The 21,179-nt window shown below is 34.6% G+C and overlaps 1 long non-coding RNA gene across 1 annotated transcript in view; it reads right to left on the bottom strand.

Moving 5' to 3' along the window:
• Nucleotides 1-561: 561 nt before the first annotated feature.
• Nucleotides 562-21,179, bottom strand: part of LOC135314582 (uncharacterized) — an 85,610-nt gene continuing 64,992 nt past the window's right edge. Inside the window, exons 3-5 of the long non-coding RNA XR_010374092.1 lie at nucleotides 15,076-15,159; nucleotides 3,226-3,346; nucleotides 562-684 (exon numbers count right to left, since the gene is read on the bottom strand). This is a non-coding gene — a long non-coding RNA (uncharacterized LOC135314582). The remainder of the gene's footprint in view (nucleotides 685-3,225; nucleotides 3,347-15,075; nucleotides 15,160-21,179) is intronic.

Below are 21,179 nucleotides of genomic sequence, written 5' to 3'. Positions count from 1 at the left end.
AGCCATTGTGGCCAGTCATGAGGTCAGTTTGGAAACCAAATGGCCCAGGTGCAAAAACTTGAGCAGGGACATCTGCATCCATGACTGTTTTTTTGGTTAGATTTATCCCTGCCCGTATTTAGACATGATAGCTGCCTTCTTGTGTAATGTTACCATTTTCTGCCAAATAGAACCCAGTAAGTCTGTTCTAATTTGTATTGTAAGTGATCACAAAATGCAGACGGTATATTGCTATTTTTTGTATCCTATTCTACTCTTACTCTTCAAATATGAAGCACTAACATTCTTTTTTTCAAACTATTTCTTCTATCAGATAACACACAAAGAAGTTCAGGTGAAAGTTCTCACAAACTCAAATGTGGATATTAATAATCTCTTTTTAAAATGTTTGATGCCAGCCTCCAAGGAAAGTTGAGATACTCAGAGGAAAGATTAGAAGTATAATTATAGTGATATTGATATGGCTACAGCCTTATACTTTGTACAAAATGCGAATGCTTTATCGTTTGATGCAGTTCTTAAAAAGACTAGATAGATGCATATTAATCAAGCTTATTCTGTGCTCAGCAGTATTGTAGTTAAAAAATATCTACTGGATATTTAAGTAATACTTACATTTCCTGCCACATTGCTCTCTGAGGCCCAGATAATCATACTGGTCTCATTTATCACCTCCAAAAAATGCTATATAAAGAAAAAAAAAATCAGACACTTATCATTGCAGGGTTGTAATGTCATTTGAAGAGCAAGTAAAATGCATTCTAGAGTAACACATAAATTTTGTATATTAATACCATTCTGTTCTTACATTTCCTGTTTGGCACCCTTAAAGCAACACATCAAGTTTAACCTTCAGTTTGGAGAGAGCACAGATAAAGAGTACCTGTGCAAAAATCAATAGAATCTGATCCACCACTGTATCATTCAAATTCTATATTGTTCTAACAGCACGGAATACAAGAATAAAGGAATAATGAATCAAGGTCATGATATCTGACAAAGACTTTACAAAATTACTATTAAAAAAACCCTCTCATAAAATATACAAAACATATACATACAGATGTATTAGCTATGTCACATACCAGAATTCTTTGCTTCTCATTATTATAATATATAGTATACTTCCAGCTTCATATTATGCTTTTTTATAGCTTTCTTAGTTTTAGAATGGATTAAACCAATCCTTTCTTTATTCTGATCTGGGGAAAAAACACATCTCTTCAATGCAATTCATCTTTGCCCTGCTTTCCTCTATCTTTTGTGCCAAACTGTTATACAAAACAGTTTTGTCACTTTGGTTATTATTTCCTGAGGTAACATATGACTACTGGACATAGGATCTACAGAAGATTCTGATGTGAGCCAAAAGCACAAAACTTACACAAATAAAAATTACAGGACTAAGGAGCTTCGCATCAAGCTCTTCAGGCAGGCATGACCTCCACCAAAATGAAGTTCTGCTAGCAAATAAAAATGCCAATGGGGAGCTGCATCATGGTCGAAGTCACTTTCAATTTTCAATTCTACTTCACAAAAGGAAGTGCCACACTCCCTCCTTAGGGTTACCTTTGAGTTTCTGCAGTAGATGCTTTAACCCTATCCGTAGGCCTTCAAGAAATCAACATTCAGTAGGAAAAAGATTTTGTAGTGTACTGCCTCCAGGAAAACAAAAGAAAATGAAAATAAAAAACAAACTGCAAGAATGCTTTTCCTCCCACAAAAGAAGTAAAATGAAGGTGACATTCTGGGATGCTAGTGAACTGGCTGCTATTTGACATGGAGTCTTTGTCAAATGACTGACAACAGATTTCAGAAATATGTGAGCAGTAGCAAATATATAGAAGCCTTTGGAGAGCCCTAGAATTTATTTTTAGGTATTTTTATACCAAGTATATGGAATAAATGCATCCAGAAAATGATTTAGAATTCCAGACATACACGCAGCTCTCTGATTGGCATCTCAATAATGCCTAGGAAACACACAGGTTTCTTTTCTTGATTTTTATGTATGGATTCTGCCTCACATTAGTAATGAGCTATCCCATTCCAGCCAGCACATCTCAAGGTTGCATGGAACTCCTTCAATTATTAGTGTCACAACTTGAGCTTCATGCTTTAAAACATCTTATAAACTATGCAGCAGTTACCTAATTTAGTATCTTGTATGGACTATATATAAATATATGTTTGTATACACTGTATGTGCATTTGCTACTTAGATTCTTTTGCCTTTTGTAAAAATAAATACATAGCAAATCCAAACTATTTGTAATTCTACAATTTTAAGGAATTGTTAAATGACTCATCTGTATTATGTCACAAAAAACAATAATAATTTTTAATGTAATTACTCACAGGTAACAATACTTCTATAGAATCAGTGGGAACCTGATAGCACAACATGTTGAAATGCAAAGAATACATTGAGTTTTGTTGAGCTAATATCATTTGTAGGAAGGAAACTCAGAACAATTTTTCCAATGTAGCATACAAATGTCAGAGGCCTCCCCTATGCTATATACACAAAGAGGTGTGTGATGGCCATACCATCTCTACAATATCAGTCCTGCCAAAAGATACTGACTAGAAGCCAAAGTCACAGCCTGTTCTCTAATGAAAATAGGAGAGATGATAAGAGAAGCCCCAGTCAACACCAAATGTACTGGCATAAATCTTTACAAATGCAGTGCAAGTGCTTTAGACTTGTTCATTGTTTACTTCTAAGGCTTTCAAGCAAGCCTTCTTGAATCCACCAGCTTCACACTGGCTTCAGACACATCTGGAACTACTATATTACATATTAAAAAAAATTAAAAAAAAACAGAGCTCACCAAAGTACTTCTGGTCCCTTTACATTTCCTAGAAAACTAAATAAAGAAATTAAATGCTTTACAGAATATATGACATAATGAGCTTTAGTTACAGCCAGACCTGTGAAGATGATCTTTGAGGCTAGTCCTTTTTCCTATTGTTCTCTTGTTATCAAGTTATCAGCTGGGACTTTTCAACCGCACACAGTCAACCAGTTATAACTAGGAGCTCTGCCTTCTCCCCACAGAATATGAATATTTAGCTGGCTTATCTGTATCAAGGTAGATGTTTGTTCAAAGATACAAAGCAAAGATCAACATGCATTATAAAATATTTATGTCATGTTTAATTCTATGTTAAATTTGCATTTGTCAAATCACTACAAGGCCCCTTTGAATGTTTCAAGCTTACCTATAATTGGGGAAACATAGATAAACGTCAAGTTCTTCTAAGTCTTAGTGATCTTAGCGTTAATATGGTGTATTTACAAATGTTTATGTGAGAGATTAATTCTTCCATCTGAAGAGAAAACCTGGGAGAAATGACAATGAAACAATCTGTAAGTTCATCCTTAAAATACTTACAAAGACAGTACTGTATTTACTAGTATATATCAAAACAAATGTGATGTTCATGTTCTTAACAAGGCCAAATATATAACAGGCTTAAAGGAATTCTCTCTACATCAGACTCTACAAAAGACTATGTCAGCACAAATGTAAAGGATTTGAGGTTTTGAGATAAACCAGCCTTGAACAATAATCTTCTGAAAAATCTCAAATTCCAGATGGTCTTTGTGGGTTTCAGACAACAACTGTATTCATACAGCATCATGATGAGGTATCTGGCTTATTTTTAATGGTAAATGTAGATATTGGTACTGTTTTCAATAGTAATTAAAATAATATCCAGCATAAATATTATTTTTAAAAGAACAACTTGAGATCTCCTGTGAGGTCATATCACAATATCCTCACATAGCTCTCAGTATTTTTATATAGGTATTTGTTGAGCAATGCAATAATTTAAAAGCAATTTTGTAATTTATTTAGTCTTCCACAAATGAACAAAATGTATTCTTCCACGTTACAACTTCTGTGATAATGTTCATGGCTAAACATTGTTTTTAGTGCAAATGCAATTCTCAAATAACCTTAAACTAGCACTATTTTTTCTTTGACACAAGTTCTTAATTAATTGAGCTTCTTGATATTATAAGCTATAGAAGATCAACTATATAAAAATGAGATGTCAAGCCTTCCCCATACATCAGGCATAATGCTATTTTCATCGTATCTTTACAAGACATCAGATATGTTGATATTTATGGAGTATACACGGAGGAATACTGCTAGAATTAATAAATAATAAAGCTAATATTTTTTGCAAAAATAAATCATCAGATATCTCATTATAAACTGGGTGTCTTCAGTTGTAGATAATTTAGAACAGTAATAAATAACAGTGGTGATGGTATTATATTCCATTATTTAAAATATCTTGCTACTCATAAGAATGTATTCTTTTGTGTTCAAAATCATGGAAATGGACAGAACTGGTTTAGCATTAAGGGTACTTTCAAACAACTAGAAATGAGGTTGCCTCTAACATGCCATCTAGATGTTACTGAATGGGTGTATATAGCACATACTGTTTCTCAAATCTTTGAGAAACTTTGAAATCATGCTGGGCCGTGTCTTTGGTAAGATGTAGCTCAGAGAAGTTTAGCCCATTGTTCATGTTGTCTCAACAATAACAGACTTCTTCCATCTTGAACTAGGTGTTACCTTACAAATTCTAATGCTGCCACTTTGAGTCTTACCTGTAGAATGGAAATAAAGAATCATAATGGGTGAGGGTTTGGGGGCTTTTTGTGCAACTATTAATTAACAGAAACTTTTGGGTAAGACTTTATAAAGGTCTTGCATAAAAGTTTGTTGCACCTAATGGTACAACAAAAAAAAAAAAAATCAAAGAACTTGGTGTATGTTGATACTTGCATTCAATACACTTAACAAGTTTGTCTCATTTTGGATGTATCTAGGCTTATGGTTCAGTTGTGTAAAATCACTACGAAACTTGTGCAGTGCAGTCTTTTGATCCAGTGCAGTCTTTTGAGACTACATGCCATGTTCAGGATTCTGAGAAGTGCTGTAGGATTGGCCCCTTCACTCTATAGCTAGGATTTTCAAAGCATGCTAGAGAAAGCAGGTATCGAGTTCTCGTTGAAAGTCAGAGAACTGATGCTGAACTCTATTAGACCTCTTCACTTGTAAAATCCCAGACTATTCTCCTTGACATGGGACATGTCTTCATTCTCTTTCTAATCTATGCCTGGTATGCACTGTAAAAGTGTTAAATAACTGATAGTAACATAATTAAGAAAATGTTACTATGGATTATTGTAATTCAGTTTCAGACACTGCCAGTGAAATAGAATACTTTTTTAAAACAACAACTTGCTGCCAAGCACAATGGAAACAGGAATATCAACACGAGGTTATGACTAAAACTCCAGAACCTTCAAAAGTAACTCATGGCTGTATTGCTTTATTTTTTTACAGCTCTCTTACTTTTTCTGTGGAGTTCCTAATCTATACACAGTATATGCCTGTGAGATTTACACATGATTTTAGTAGATCACTAAGCCCATTCTGCTATTGAATTTCTCTGTATGTGACTTAGTGAACAGGTTTTATGTCAAAAGCACCTTAAAAAGAGATAAGCCTAGACAGCATTTTCAGCCTATAACAGATAAGTTAACATTGTATTGTTTAGCTTTCTGGGTCTGCACCTAAATGACAAGGTGATGATTTGTTTAAGTGGTAGGAGTTTTAAATATATACTGAACATATATTATCTAAGAACAGTTTAAAGGGAAGTGGTACATAAAATCGATGTTTAATTGATTAATTTACTTCACGAGTCAGGGACTTATGAGACTAGAAGCTAATATAAAGTAGAAGGCATAAACTAAATTATCCACCAGGTGGATTCCATTACATTTCTATGTCTGCAAAATTAAAATCCTGATAACACAAATAATGTTACAAGAGACAGTAAAACGCCACCTAGCCAGTAGGAAAGTAACAGAATGTTGTTTACTTCAATTGCCATTATTTTCAATGTGCTGGGACAATTTACACACAGTGAGGATGTGGTTCTCTGAAATCTACAAGATATCTCCCTTTATTTTTCCATCATCATTTACTAGGTTCAGGTTTGTTCTTTCTAGCCTATTTTACTCACACTCTTGAGAGGAAAAAACCACAACACATTACACTGAATTTTAATTACATTATTATGTATATGAGCCAAACTTCCATATCCAAGAAACAAACTTCTAAGCCAAGTTTGCATTTAGGATGAAAGGAACAAGCCCTCATAGGTATTTAGTTCCAAACTCCTAGAAATGCCCAATAGTCCTATTAGTGTCCTATACAGCCCTTTTGCCAAGGGTTCTCCTGGTGCAGCGTCTATATGGTAAGTGGGATGAGAACAACATTGAGAACATCAGGGAAGCTTAAAAGAGATGGACAGAGTAATAATAAAAATAAGCATTTTGCTTATTCTGCTTGTGCTATAAGCTGCAAACAATGCCATGACAGGAACTTCCAGAGCTATTTTCAGTGGTCAGTAAGGTTACAAAAGGGGTCTATATAGATGGCTCAGAGCCACTTTCTATTTTAATCTTCCCTTTATTTGCCATTGGACTCAATGCAGCAAAGAAAGATTTTGCAAAATATTGATTCCCACATTCAGAAGCTGGATCTGGCTTTTAGGATCTCTAGTTTCTGTATCTTTCCACATTTGACCCTCAAAGTTCTCTACACTGAAATATAAAGTCTATAGCAGAAACCATGATTCCTACAAGAGTCACATAAGGTGTTTGAACCATATTGGGCAAATAACTGTGCACATAACTATGCACACAAAGAGTCCCACTGAAATTAACAGAGCAGGCAAACTACAAAGTTACATGAGTAAGTGTTGCGGGACTGGGGCTTTGAGCATTATACATCTGCTTCTTCCCAAAAGATGAAGTACATTATCTTTTCCACCTGTACATTGTGTGAAAATAAAGCTCAGGGGAGCAAGCATCCTAAAAAGATAAGTGACAACATCAAAAAGATGCCATTCCTGACAAATATATTCTAAAATTATTAACACGTTCCCTTATGGCCACACAGCTAACATCTACAGATGACCGATATGGAACACAGAGAGAAATTGTACCAAAAAAATGTGTTTGTTATAGATGCAATTTTTAAAGACATTACAGGAAAGATGACAAATCTTTCTTGTTTTTGTTATCAGAAAGAGGTTATTTTGTGCATTTTTTTTAAATGTAGGAATTCTGTGTGTTTATCCAAGGTAAATATGCAAGTATTTATAAAGTAAGAACATGGACATTGTTTGGGATTAAATTAAAACCATTTGCCTTATGCATGCTCATTTCCTTTTTTACTACTCAATTCCCCTATGATGCCATCTGATCACTTCTTGAATGTCCCCTGTGCTTTTGCCTTAACAATCTTGCCTGGTAGGCCATTCCACACGTTTGTGATTCTCGGCATGAAAAAAATGCTTCCTGACATCTGTTCTGAATTTGTTTCTCTTTAATTTCCATTTATGCTTCCTTATCCTAACATCTGTGTCATTCTGAAAACGGTAATTCAGACTGACATTATCTATGCCGTTTAAGATTTTTACATTCCCTAGCTAAAAGCTACTCATAACCATGTAGTGTTTTTGTAGTTCTTATTGATAGTTGGTTTAGAAACAGTTCCTAGTTATTATTCATATGTCTTAGGTTATATTTTGGCTTTGTTATTGGGGGTTTTATTATCTTTTCAGGCACATTTCTTTCAAATCAAAGGCTAGCACTGTACTCAGCCGGCCAATTTCAGCCCATTGGTCTTTCTCACAGCTGTTTTATAGGAAGAAGAGAAGTAGAATTTGGCCCAATAAGCTTAATGGGGGTATCTAGAGGACTGCATATTATGCTAATTCCTGCTGTGGGTTATTAGTGTGCCTTTGGTAGTTCTACAAATCTGGCCCTTAGGAAACTTCAATTGTTTCTCTTGATAGCTTAAACATAGAGGTTGGGGGACCAAATTGTACTCAGTGAATATTATGTTTTGATAATTTCATCCCATTTTGTCCAGACAGCCAGAGAGGCAAAAAGATTATGAAAATTACTCTTACAGTTCTCTCAAGTCTAGAAAAGAATCTGGGACTGCTTTTTTATTCCTTTAAATCCCTAAGACTGACTCAGGTATCTTCTTTTACCTGCCCTTAATGAAACAGATTAATTCCAAGAGATAACTGCCAGAGCCTAGACTCCCAATGAGGAAAGCAATTAACAGCATGTTTAACAGCAATTTGCAAACAGTCCCATTTTATATGGTCAGTAGCTATGATTCAGGTTTTAAAATGTATACTTTCTAGTACTTTTGAAAAAAAATAGAAGTAAAGCAATATGTTAGCTGATTATAGCCTGGACTAAGGGTTTATGCTGGAGAACATAAAACGTCAACTGTTTATCCCTTTTTCATGGTAGTAAAGAGTTATCATTTATACAGAGCTGTGTCTCAAGTCATAGACAAGGTTTGGTTCCAAAATACACAAGCTACATTATTTGAAATTATCAAAGAATTACTAGTACTTTAGGTGGGGTTTTTTAACCTTATTTATTGTTGACTGTAGAATTAGTATCCCTAGCATGTGTCCCAAAGGAGCTACTGAACAATGAAACTGGTACTGCCTAGAAAGGTTCAAACAATAATTGCTCTACATAAATTCCTCCCCAAGTATAAACTTTTACAGAAAGTATTTCTGAAAAGATTAAAAAAAATATTCTATTTTATTCTACCATACTAGTAGAGTGTTTTGGAAAATGCACCTAGATACCGGGAAGATTTTGATGCCTAAGTTTCAGTTTTTCTCAAGTTCATAATTTTCTTTCTGGATATAGGCAGATAATACACTTAAGGTATTATTATTCTGTTTAGTTCTTATAGCAGAGTAAGAAAAGAACAGTCTGTTTCTCTATACTTAGAAAGAGTGCACGATCAGCCTAACTAGGTTACCTAGGTTTTTGTAATGGAAAACTCCATGTCCGTCATCCAAAAACTGTTTATTCTACACAGTAAGAAAGAAGCTAAAGGTGGCATTAATCTTATTTTATAGAGGATTACCTCCATTCATCTAGATGAAGCAGTGGGCTTTGAAATACCCAAATATGACCCAGCTTATGTCTCTAGAATATGCCCCATGAGAGTAAAAAACAAAACCACAAGATACTGTGCAAGTAAACATGGTGGAGGTGTGTGTGAATGTGTGTAGGAGATGAGACTGATTTAAAAAATGAGGTATTCAAGAAGTAAAGTGTCACTTAAAACATGTTTCACATCAAAGTAAAAATCCTACTCTTTATAGCCAGCAGAGAACTGCATATTGAGCACAGTAATGGGGGGAAAGGTAGAAGAAGAAGAAGGAACTGATATCGATATCTGTTTTAATTAAAGGTGAGGGGGGAAGAATTTTTACATATTATCTACAGTTTGTGCAGTAGTTCAATTCCTTTTCTTTAAACAGGGATTGCAAACAGTAAACATGGCATTCTAATTACTTCTGCTGAAGAGTGTGAAGTTTTTTTAACAGTACTCAATATTTTCTCAAGTAACATGAGACAATTATTTTACATCATGTCTTTTAGGTTGCTTAATTTAGGCAGGGAAAAATGGTATTTTCCCAAAACGTTTGATATTCTGGAACACAATAGAAATTCCTGTACCTCTAAGTAATGCCTCCCATTTTAAAAAGCAGGCCTGGGTTACTGACCCTGCTCTAACTAAGCTTCATCCCTGATTAAAAAGTAAGTTTCTTTCATGGTTATATAATTTTAAAACCTATTCAAATGTGATAACATTTTTGCTCCTGTATCTTGGCAACATGATTTATTCCGTTAACACTGAGTGTTACAGTCTGAAAAAGCTGAACCATCTGGGTTGACTTAATAGCCTACCCAGAGAAATAAATGAGAATGGTCTGCTATAATTAACATGTAGGTAAAGTATATTTAACAGATTATTATAATTAATATGTCAGTTACTGATTTCATGCTAAAAAGAGTTGTGAACACAAGATATTAAGATTAGTTACCCTCTCTGTATGTGCCTAGTAAAAAAGCAATAGAATAGATCCAAAGAATCAATAAAATTGTCCTTAACATTAAGAACATCAGGTATGACATTTCAAGCAAAGAGAGGCAATGTAGGGAATTATGGAATAGCAGTAGAAAATTACTAGCTTCATTAATTTAGAATTAACACCAATAAAATTCAAATATGACCTTAAAAACAAAACAAAACAAAACCCCACCCCATCATGAGTGATGAATTTAAACACTGCGAAAGACATCTATCTATGAAGATGGACAGCACAGATGTGTTTCTTAAAGCTCTCTTGGTTTGCATTACATAAAACGTAAGATAGAGTAGAAAGCCAACAAGAGATGTGGATTTGATCAAAACTCCATACAGAATTGTCATCCACACAGCAAAACCTCTGTTTTTTATTGGTAGGCTTTTCTTAAGACAAAAATGCTGTTTACGTTTTTACAGATTACCAAATTTTCAGTGGTTATTTAGTGACTTCCTCAAACTCTGTGTCCCAAGAATAAAAATTTCAGGTTTTTTAGCTAACCCACAAAATGCATATACCTTTATTCAGAGTCTTAGATGTCTTTTCAGCTGAACTGGTATCATATCGCCAAAAGCTATCAGAAAACCAATTAAAACTTCACAATTACTATTTGTGCATCTTTACCTTTCTTATTGTGTAGTAACAAACCAGAAACTCATATACAATTGAAGATTAATATCTAAAACTAATGTTACTCTTGTTTTGTACAGAAATTAAGTGGGGTTTGTTGGTTTTGGTGTTTTTTTTTTAAAAAAAAGAGGTTTCCAGCTCCCCCCTCCCCTTGCATAATTGGGCCTTTGTGTCTCCAGATTATCTTTAAACTCATGTTATTATAAATCTTGTTTATTACTGAAAAGACTAAGGGTCATTTGACAATGGCGTTAGGCACATTACAAATGAAGTCTGTAGGAGAATCCATTCCAAAAGGCTTGCAATTTAAATACGAAAGACAAAGAGGAGATGAAAGGGGCAAATTAAATTCAAATGCAGTTAGAGAGCCAGGGGAATCCTCTGTTTTTCTCCTGACTTTCACTTTATGCACAGACACAAAAGTTAAATGCAATACAATAGTAATATTTTTAAATACATTTGGGATGACAAAATCATGAAACACTTACAAACAAGGCTGTAGAAAATAACACAAAGAAACCTACACCAGACATTGATATTCAGCACATAGGCCTTGTAGAACAATAGGGAAAAGCATATTGAATTTAATAAGGTTAAAATTATTTTTAGAATTCAAATAATGTTTGGGGGAAAAAAACCCAAAAACATTAATTGGCACAACTTTCTGCTAGTGGAATCCTTCTTGGCTATCAAAAGGTTGTGGAGAAGGCTGAACACAAGACTGGCACATTGATCGCAGGGAACATTTGGTGCTTACAGGATTTTAAGATTGCATAGCTGAAAAAGAACGCTACAGTATTCTACAGTAATTGTCACAATTTAAATAATTACTTTAGCTGATTACTGTAGAATAGGAAATAAAATCAGCCAAAAAGATAATTACAGGCATGGCAGAAAAAGTTTCAGAAGCTTCCATGTAGGAATTATGATAAAGGGCAGCACTTTTGCATTCCTTCCCACGTTCATGTCAATACAATGCTGCTGTTAACATTCTCCAAGACTTTCATTTCCAACTCCAAGAGATATTCCCAAGCAATTATATTCTCAGCTCAATCAAATTTGCATTCTAATGTAAAAATGTTAACAATATTGTCACGTTATTATGTAGATAGATTATCACATCTAACTTTCGCAAAGTAACATTAGGGAAGCAAGTATTATGATTTTGGAGAAATCAAATAGATTATAGGATTTATGTCTTACTCTGGAACATCTGGTGTTAGTTTCTGACACAATTCTAAACAAGGTGGATCTGCAACCTCTTCCAAACTTTTAAGCCCACGGTTCTATAATGCATCAAGACTCTTCTGAATTAGTAGAACAAAAATATACAGTGACACCTAAGTGAAAAGCAGTCTAGATCATTAGCAAGTATTCTTGGACATTCTAGAAGTATATTAATGTTGCTAACAACTAGCATCAGGTTTCTCCCTTTCTGTATATTTATCTGCTTTAAGTTAAAATTTAAAATAAATATTTTAGAAACATTTTTTAGTATAAGTTTTTACAAGATTATTGGATGGTAAAAGTTGGCATATTTGCCATAATTGCCTGTTTTTTAATTGTCTTTATATATAAATGCTTTGAGAAAGGTTTTACAAGAATATCACTGACACTGATGAGGACTTTAACATGCTGTGACTACTGTAACACAGAGTCACCATCATATATCCCTTAATATGCATAGGGCACAGGATGAGGGAAGCAAGGTCATATCTGAAGGAGAAAGAGTAACGGTTTTGGGTGAACAGTTTGATTAAAAAATAAAAACAGGCAGGGACTTACTGATACAAAAGTCTACAGTGGCAAAGTGAAAATAGGAGGAACACAGTGCAAAAGCACAGGCTGGGTTTTTTGATTGTTTGTTTTTTCAAACTTAAACCAAAACTTCAGCAATTTAAGTAGCTACTGTGGCAGATATCGAGACTTGCTCTCAACTAACAAACCTCTTCTTTCAAAAAGCATTAGAAACAAGACAGAGAAAAAGGCTTGTGTCCTTTGACTAGTGAAAACAGACATATCAAATCAGACCAAAAGTCCACTAAGCCTCTCTAATAATTCCCCTGTATGTTCTCAAAACTTCCAGCATTTTGCAACTCACCTGCTTCTTGGTGTTTAGTAGACATTTGAATGCATCTAGTCACTTCTAAAATTAATCTAACTTTTAGTATAATGTGTGGAACAAGGCATGAAGATATGACTCCTACTCCAAATAAATTTTCAACCACCTAGTTGACAGTAATTATTTGCTTTCTCTGAGCCACCCATAATTTAATACAACTGTTAAATCTATGTTGCTCATCTTCCTCTGGCTCAAAGTCCTCAACTTACTCCTTTGTACAGAAGCTTATTATTTGTATTTAGATGTTGTTTCAATCCTTTGATTACATTTCTTATAATTCTTTGTGTATTTTCTATTTATGCTACAGTCTTTTTAGTTGTGAAGACTAGAACTGCCTGTAGCATTCAAATGTACTTTCCCCCCCCCCCAAGAATTTCTCATTCACCTTTTAAGATTTTGTGTTTTGTTCCTGGTTTTGACATTAATAAGCCAACATTTTCATAGAATGGCCTACTGAAATCCCAGCATCTCTTTGCTGAGTGGTGATCACATGCATGAAATACAGGGGGGTGCACATACAACCCCGTAAATGATGTTACAGTCAGATCTCAGAGGTCAGTTACTTCACTCTGTCTTTTGTGATGTTTCTTTGGTGGTTGTACAACTTCCTATACTGAGTGGTTACTAGAAAAAGCTGCAAAGAGATTTGCTTTATTGTACGCATTTGCCACACTTTTCACAAATTCAGTGTTTCTTGGACAAATATGTTCCTTGCATTTTAAATAGAAAAGATGTACTGACTCTTATCTTCTAAGACCATTCCCAAATAGGTCACCTGCATTTCCTACTTTAACTCATGCAGTGTAGGATTTTACAAACTTGCCACTAAATCAAAAGCTATTCTAGCTGACTGATATTATTTATTTGTAGAGAGCATATGAGCATCATGCAATGAGTGAAATATGCTAAACAAAGAGCATAACTGCTTTCCTGGGCATATTACATACGGAGAATGGCAAAAAAGGCAAAGAACAGCTACTTGACAGTTCTCTCCAGTAAAGGACTGTAGGGAAGGCTCATCATAATGAGCAATATTGTTATGAAGTGCCTAAGTGTTCTTTGTGGAAGTCAACTAGTTTACCTAAAGGAAAGATACACATCTTCTGTTCTGGTCTGTAATGAGGTTCAGCAGCCATATTGGGAAGGTCCAGTTACATGTTGGTCATACATTGGAAACTTACGAAGAATGCAGATGCCTATCGGACATTTAAAGAGTCAATACTCTTTGCCTGCTGTGCATTTTCACTGCAGGAAGAGGTGAGAATAACAATTGCAGCATGGGCTACTAGCTGAGCCATAATGTAAAGTTCAACATCAGTAGTGTCTTTTTCACTTTATCATAAATTAAACACATGCACTTAATGAGTTTTTATGAAGCTAAAAAGTGTCATTACATGCTACTATACAGGCAATGATCCACAAGTGAAGAGATTTTTCTTATGTCATTGTGCGAATTCCCACTGTAAATATTTTATTTTCTTCAACCAAAACCTTTCCAGAAAGGTTAAGGTTGGTTTTTTTTCTATCAGGTCTTATTCTCTATTAGAAAGATTATATAGGTAATATTTTTAGCAGTATTTTATTCTAGGAAAAAAACCTGAGAGGCATATTCCTGATCGTAAAGAAGACATAGGCCAAGACTCAAGATATCTTAACCTGACAACTTCATACAGATGAGTTGTGTTTCTTCCACAATCAGCACCCCCTTTCTAAGAAGTGGAGAAGTATTACTCTAATTCAAGAACAGAAAGGCTGACATTACAATATGATCCCTATATGGCACAGTTCCAGTATCACTAAAATAACGTATGACATATCTTTGGCATTTGTATAAAGGATCAATGGTAGTCCTTATACTGGATCTGAAGCCCTATTGGAGCAAGGACAATACACATCTAACAATAATAAGATTTATTCTTGAAGACACATCAATCTAAGTGAAAGATGAGAAGAGCAGGTGAACAAAATAAGGAAGAAAAGGAGAACAATGAAAGATAAAAGAAGCAGCATGATAAACTTAGGTCACAGCACACAGCCTGCTTAAGTACCACAAGTTTATCAAGAGTTTAGACAGGCTTTGGTTAAATACCACCAAGTTTTAGCATATTATTTTGGCCACTGGAGAACTCTTGTATTTTTTCCAAGAATGCCATGGTAAAGAATCAACATTGTAAATGTCCATGTTAATAGAGAGTTGCTACTATGACCAGCATGTCTGCACAATTTCATGCAAATCAGATTTAATTTACAGTGCTTTTACTTCATCTGCAATTAAAAGTTGAAAAAATGAAGAAAAAAACCTCTCAAGTAGACGCTATCCATTTCTTCATAAATAGGACACCTTTTCAGAGACTCTCTTTTGTATACAGTGGTAGGGATGAGATCTGTACAAAACACAAAAGGAATGAAGTATCAGTGCCTGGTATTGTGAGGGCATTACCCAGATTCCCTGTCAAGTTTCAGTCCTGTATAGGCAATAATAACCATTACTGGGCTTTTTGGTTTTCAGTCACTGCTGTGACTCTCAATACAATGAATACAACACAGAAAACATTTAAAAATTGATGATAAAAATCCTTTATTTTTCCACCTTTGAAGAAGTGTTGGGAGAGTTTCTGACAAAAGAAGGAAGTAATTTCAATGAAATGGATAATGGGAAGTACATTGAATGAGAAAGAGGATGGAGGGCAGGAAATGCAACAATAAAGTTTAATTAAATTAAAGAACAAGCTCCAGCAGGGAAGTATATGCTGCTTTTTTTTTTTTCCTAAGAACCAACAGAAAAAGTTTAATGTAGGTTATTGAAGATAAAAAAAATAACCATTGTATATTATATATTGATCTTTGACTCAAAAGCATTTGTTCTACTGAATACTCCTCCCCCCCCCTTTTTATTTTTTTAACATTTCACTTTCTGTAACATTGTTGAGGAAACCAAAAGGAGTGTAATACATGGAGGATCTAAAATAGCATCCTCAGAAGTATTACTTATTTTGGGTCATGGAAGCCAATCAATGCCAGAAAGAATAAGGAGGTACCCTTACGAGTAACACATGATTCTGAAACAGGTATTTGAAATAAGAGACCATTCTGATACCAGACGCCACTTCAAGCTACATCCTGTGTTTACAGCCAGAGATCTTATTATTCGATAACCCTTGAGTTCCTCCAGATCTAAGGGAGGGTAGGTAGGAAGGAGTTAAATAATAATAATAATAAATAATAAATAATAATAATAATAAATAATAAAACAGACATCAGTGTTCAGACCCCAGCACTCCTGCAACTGAGACCCCCGCTTAACATTGTCTAGAAGAGGAATAGGTAAGAGCCAGACTTGATACCCAGGACTAAGAGGCATGGAAGCAAACAGTAACTTCTACCAGCTTTGCCTGTATGCCCTAGGGATTTACAGTGGGAGAGCTGCATTGCTAGTTGCCTGGCAATAGCTAAAAGCTCAGAAAGACAAGTCACTTGAGCTGCAATTTGATTTTGAAATTTACTGAAGACAATATTTTTCCCATATATTTAAACTTGTGTCTTTAAAACAATTTACACTCCAAGACTTGCAGTTATAAATGGGGATGGAAATTCAAACTGATTTTAAGATTTGAGTCTGGTCTTGCTTCTTTTTCCTGACATCACCCAAATTTCTATCAGCTTCATTTCGGTAGCAGTATACAGTATGGTATTTTAACTGCCAGCAGTCTGGAGCCAGCACTTAACATACTGAACTGCTGGTCAAACAAAAAATTTAACATTATAATTGAGCTCCTCTCAACAGAGAGCATCACAGACTAGGTTTACAGTGCACCTGACAGAAAATGAGTATTTTGTAGGTCTACTGATTAATTCATAAATAAATATCTATGTGATATAAAGTCACTGTTTCCACTCATGCAACCAAAGGAGCACTACTTACAGAAAGATTACCATACTGTGGTTGAAAGGTAAAGTAGTGGTTAAGAGGATATTCCATATAGACTATTAATCCTTTTACACACACCTAGCTTTTTTACAACTGCTTTCATTACTTTTCTTTAGAGCAGAAGTAACAAATCAACAAACTCCTATGGACTGACCCTTTAGGAGTGTATTACCTGCACTTGCTGCTTGCAAATAGTAGAAATGTTTGGCATATGAAATTTGGGAAAATATTTTTATATAGATATATATATTTGTGTATATATATCTTTCCAAGAAAATACTGGCAGAAAATTTCATATCAATTCTAAATTGTACTAAACAAACTGAAAATAGCTTTTAATTTTACTTGTCAAACTATAAAATTGTCGTATTTTTCCTTAAAATGAATAAGGAAGGTGACAGAATAATAGAAGATCAACATGTCATAAAGGACATAATGATTACTCTATGGAAATTAAAGCATCTTCAATACTAGAGCATCTAGGAGCTGTAAACAAGTATGGGGACAATGCTGTGCAAGAAGTACACAAAACACCCTGTCACCAAGACAATAGCACTGCCATACAAAATAAAGAAATAACATACCCTTTCTGTACCTCATCATGCGGCTTTTAAGAGTATATATACTCATATTTGTGATTCTTGTGAGAAAAACTAACAACACACATGAATATATGTATTTTTAAGCCTGTGGTGCCAAATTTGAATTGTTGATCACACTGACTTTTCTCTGGCCTCCCACACAACTTGAGAACAATAACTGGCAGCTATATCATAGCCTTTGGCTGTACTTCTATGTCAAGTACCACATCTTGCTTGTTTCTTCATTTGGAAAAGTTAACTCTACTTCTCAAAATAAGCTGTTCTACTAAAATGTATACATTGATTATACTGTATTATATTAAGACATCTGGAATCAGAGAGCATATCTACCTGTATCCCACCAGGTACCCTCTGGCAAATCCATCTTTATATACAGAGCACCAGTACAACATGAAGCAGTATCATCTTGTGACCCAAGGGCAATACAGTTGCCTTGATGTGCGCTGCACCTTTCCAATTAGCTGAAGCACTCCTATACTATTTCTAGTTCCCAGGGTGTTAGTTCCTCATATTGTGCTGTGTGATATTTATTTTAAACCTGATGTGATTTATTACCTTTTCCACAAAAGGGCTGCTCAATGTTCCCCACTACTCAGTCTAAGCGATCTGGCCCAAAAAATCCAATTCTCACTGACAGCTTCAGTTCACAACTCATGTGATTACAGCAAGAATGCTAAGCACTTACAAACAGGTGTTTAGTGTCTAAACACTATTCAACATAAGAATAGAACTATCCCAGATTAACAGCTACTCTTGAAAGCTTTGGCTTTACTTTCCACAATGGACTCATTCTGCTGCTTCTCCTCAAGTGAGGTGGAGCTAAATGCAGTCCTCCAAGTGAGTTTTTATGACAAGGATTGGTATTTCATTCAGGACACAGGCTCTAAGACTCTAAGATTTAAAAGCATTTTTTTTTTTCCTGAAATAGGACGCAAGTACTGCATTTTGTAAGAAATTAAGGGTTAAAAGTTAGCATATGCAGGAAGAAATTTATGTCCTTCATTCAGTTCACTTAGACCATTTCTAGTTAACAAGATCAATGTCATTTTGGAAAACAGAAAAAAAAAACAAAATTCTGGAGTTGCATTCTGGGTAAATACAGCCTTTAAAAAAAAATTTAAATTTTTTAAAGGCCTCTGAAAATGTACTCTTCAACTAGCATAGAAAGGGGAAATTGAATATCCTATGTACTCATGTTTCAGAAAGATAAACTGAGTTTTGTGTGAGCAAACAGGCACACCCAGGAATGTTCAGAGATGTGTTCAAGACACTGAGAAACCAACTTACTCAATACACTGTGACAACATGCCAAACCTATTAAGCTATTAGCATATGATTAAACTATAATATCTCTTCCTTTTTCGTGCTGGAATTACCATGATGCACTTCTAATTAGGATCCCTGGATCCTTAAAGTAGATTAGGTGTACATAAAATGCATGCTCTAGGAAAGCCAAAAGGCAGATGTGCTAGATCAGATCAAAGCAAAGTCCCTTCTGATTGTCAGTAGAAACGTAAACATTTAAAGCACATATTCCTGGGTCATATAAAAATAAATATTATCTCCTAATACCTGTTAAACTTGAATAGAATTCAAGGACAAATGTCTTTGATTAAATAAATTGGGTATTTTAATTTTTATTAATACGTAATATTTATATTTAATGATCTATTGTTATAAATGATAAATGGAGTTTCAGCATGCATATAATAAGACACTATTAACTATACCATAACTGTTTTTGTCAGGCAGTAATTTGCATTTAATAATTTCAGTCATTTTGTTATTCAGAATTTGTATTTTCCCTTTTGGGCTCTTTTACTCCCCTGTTCCTCCAAGCTTAGGTTACTTTTTTTCAGTGCAGCAAACTGTTGGGATATAATGGTTAAATAATGTGAAATTGCACTGATGCCAGTGAAATAAAAGTGAGTTCTACAAAACCAAGTTCCTTCCCTGAACATAATAACAGTAAATTTCTAGTGTCCTGTAGTGCAATATCCATTAGATTTATTATGTTGCAATTCCCAATCCCACTAGTTCTGCCTGAGGGTGAGTATATTACATTTCATCACAGTTTCATTTTCTCCTACAGATGAGAAATGGGAATGCTATTGCAGTTATGTAGTATGCATGTGTTAAATCTGATCTCTAATAAAATCAAACACATCACAACTCACAGCACTTTAGCACAGCATCGGCAAAATGAAACACCATCTGTCATCATGTAGAGACTGCCTTGTTGTAACACAAAATCAAACTGCTCAGTGTGAACATTGTTATTTAATAAATGGGTAAATGGAAACTGATAATTATGACCTTATTTATTTTAAATGGCTGGTTAAAGCTACAAAAAATGCATTATAACTTATCAATTAGATGTATGGACATTACACTAACTCCAAGGGCAAATATCCATAAGCCAAGTCAAAATTTTAAATGCATTTAGTGAAAGAGTGAGATAAATATGCGACACATACACTTAAACAAGGACCTGCCAAAATGTATGCTAAAGATAGGAACTGATGAAACAGAAATTCATTGTCTGTACTAATGAGACGATTGTAGTTTCTGATACAAAAACAACTGAAGGCTAAGTTGTTAAAGAATAGTTACTTGTAGCAAGCTGGAAGGTTTAAAAGGAAAATGACATCATACTCTTGTCTGAATGGATTGCAATGCTAAAAGTTAGTCATCATCCCACTAAAAGCTGGACTTCTAGGAGATTCTAGTTTGGCCAGTTTAATTAATATCAGAGTGAAGAATGATGCAACGTATTTGCTGTTAGTATGAATTAATTGCCTTAAAGAAAAAAAAGCATTTGTCTGCTAAACTGTTCCTTTCAATTGGCAACAACAGATTAAGATTTCAGGTTTTTAATTACAAGAACCTGGATTTGACAGTTTAAATGCCAGCTTCTAGTTATATAGGTTTGGTTTGCTATTATAACAAAAACCTGAGTCATTTGTCTTCAAAGGGATCTTCATGCACAGAATACGTAGTTTTCAAAGAGCTGTTACTGTATCTGCAAAGTCAATAACATGTTCTGACAAAATCTTAATAGTCCCACTGCCCTCATATCATATTTAAAGGACCCATGAGCCTGGTAAAATGTCAACAGAAGTGTCCAATGCAGTAGCACTGACATTGTGTGATGTCTAAGGGAGCAAACAGAATGCCAGTAGAATCTCACATGTTTATGAATATGATAATTTTCTGTGTTCCATTGATATTGTATCATGACTTGAACAACCATTAGGCATTCAGCAGAAATGCACCATACTATCATTTATGATTATTTTGTTGATAGTTGGACTCAGGTTATTAGATTAAACCTAAATATATCACAGAATTTATCATCTGTTCAGTTTCATATTTTTCTTCTTCAAGGCTTTTTTTTTTTTTTAAATAGTGTTTCCCTTAAAAAAGATCAATTGAAAAATTCACTCTCCCCTGTCATGAATATGCCATTTTTGGAGCCAGTATGTAAAACAGGTGCAGGCCATACACAGATCCCTGAGGTCCCTTCCAACCTGTGATTCTGTGATTTTTACAGTAAAAATTGGATCCACATGCAGGGTTATATTTTATGTTCCATTGATCAGGATTGCAGTTGCAATTTAAAAAAATTGACAGACCAATAAATATAATCTCAAAGAAAATTCTCAACATTTAGGACGTTAAGAATCAAGGCAGTTATCTCTTCTTTGGCTTGCCCTGTTGCACTTAGGCCTTGAAACACGTGTATGTCGTACAGAAATACCTATAGGCAAGACCCCAATAAAACTTAGGTGCCAAGTGGTAAAATAAAAACAGTAAGTGTCCTTTATCCTGCAAATTCTCAAGGCACTGTATGATATAATAATTTACCCACCAC

Source organism: Phalacrocorax carbo, chromosome 8 (genome assembly GCF_963921805.1).
Source record: "Phalacrocorax carbo chromosome 8, bPhaCar2.1, whole genome shotgun sequence".
Taxonomy (NCBI): Eukaryota; Metazoa; Chordata; class Aves; order Suliformes; family Phalacrocoracidae; genus Phalacrocorax; species Phalacrocorax carbo.
This window is presented reverse-complemented; position numbering and strand designations above follow the sequence as displayed.